General features: G+C 38.7%; 1 protein-coding gene across 1 annotated transcript in view; it reads right to left on the bottom strand.

The window, feature by feature from the left end:
• Positions 1-1,474: 1,474 nt before the first annotated feature.
• Positions 1,475-1,839, bottom strand: part of LOC119585157 — a gene marked incomplete at its 5' end in the record, with an annotated part of 70,977 nt that continues 70,612 nt past the window's right edge. Inside the window, 1 exon segment of the mRNA XM_037933788.1 lies at positions 1,475-1,839. This exon segment is cut by the window's right edge and continues 900 nt beyond it.

Raw genomic sequence — 1,839 nt, 5'->3', positions numbered from 1 at the left:
CCTTTGTTTCTATCTTTGGGAAGTCCGCTTTACCTTCTCTAGAGTGATTAGTCTTTCCAGGGAAGGATCAAAGGACCTGCCTTGTTATGTATTTCTTATGAATCCGGTATACATTTTACCTCCATGTGGCCCTTTGGTAAGGTTGGACAAATATCAAGTATGTTAGACCCGCCAGAGAGAGAGAACCTAATCAGTATTTTTCGTGTTTTATCGTTCCAAGAATATAGGGATTTAAGTTCCTCTACAAAACTGGAATGGTATCCTAGTCGTTATTTAGATTTTTTAAAATGTAACATTTTCATAACACCTGCACTATTGTAGGTGTTATGGTGTGGCTGACATTATTCCTCTGCATATGAGGCGAAGCATTTTAGAGAACTTCCATGTCTCGCCATCACATTGTCTGAATTACTTTCCATTGCTTTACCCGAAACTTTAGCACTCTTGCTAATCTAATTTACTTTGCAGTTATTGTATTTAATTGTTACAAAACACAGGCGGAGGTGACGTTTTTTTATGTTACTTGACTAAAAAAAGAAAAGTTTTAAAATCCTTTCTAGCCACTTTTTATACTTTTTTATCATAGTTATTTTTCCCTTTGAGCTCGAAAAAAATAATAATGTTACATAACGCAATTTTAGCTGACCTACAAATCTTTTATCTGTAACTCATGTTGTCATACTGCCCTCGGTTCTGTCAGACGCCTATCCCGACCACTCCGAACTTCCACTGCCCGGTTTGCCGAATGGACACAAAAGAAGAATATGCCTTGTCAGTAAATCTAGCTGCCCGGGAACTGTTCGCCCTGGTAGCATTGCAAAACCAGCTCGCCTATGTAGCCATAAGTACTGCTTATATGTGGATGATATACTCCGATGAGATTATATATTGCTCACCTTGCTTTTTCTCCTGTAGTATTTACACATTTCCCTTTGTACGATGTCTATAAACACATTCTGTAAAAATTCTTCTGCTATTAACTTCCATAAAATCTGAAATATGATGTTTATTTTTTGCAGTATTTTATTCTCTGGTTTATGTCTGAACATCAGTAGTTTCCTTTAAGAAATTATGATTCCTGTCCTTGCAATGATTCCTGTCCTTCAAATTAAAGCCTTTTTGAATTCCTGCACGCTCTCGGTGAAGTCCTTTTCTCCCTGAACAGGCCCGCCGCTTGGGTGCAAGAGGGCTCAATCAGAACGTTCGCTGCCCATCCTCAAACAAGGCGGATTTCACTGAAAGAACGTGTCATTTTACACAAGCTAAGTCTACGAGGCCTCTCACCTCAGGCTGCAACATGCTTAAACAATTTTGAAAACGGTTTGATACCATATGGAATAAGATTTAGATTTACACTATACTAAGGACAATATGAAACACCCAACCCCACTGGAAAATTCTTGAATTCAGTGAATCTTTGCATTGCTAATCAAACTATCAGTGACTTGTTCAAGTTGGCCGATCCTAAGCATAAGCAAGATAGGCCCGTGAACAATCTCCGTCACTGTTCAGGCAATACTCATGTAATTCCAAAAGGAACGCTTCAACTGAGACGGTGCTTTATTAAAAATATACCAATTTAATCAGTAATTCCTCTTGATAGGGCATTATTCAGCCAGAGGTATTTCATGTCAATTAATGGTAATTAATTGGTAGAGTAAGCAGCAATTTCCAAGCATAGTGCAGTCCTTTTATTGTTTCAGTAAGTAAAGCAATTAGACGATTTCTTGCGAATTCTTTTAGCTACTTCTTAACACGAGTAAAAATTCCCAACCACGGCACACATGGAAAGCATGAGGGGGTAGCGTCTCCTCCCCCCCACACCTAAAATGACACTCC

This window comes from Penaeus monodon, chromosome 19, assembly GCF_015228065.2.
Source record: "Penaeus monodon isolate SGIC_2016 chromosome 19, NSTDA_Pmon_1, whole genome shotgun sequence".
NCBI lineage: Eukaryota > Metazoa > Arthropoda > Malacostraca > Decapoda > Penaeidae > Penaeus > Penaeus monodon.
Note: the sequence above shows the minus strand (reverse complement) of the source record. Positions and strands in the feature narration are given on the sequence as shown.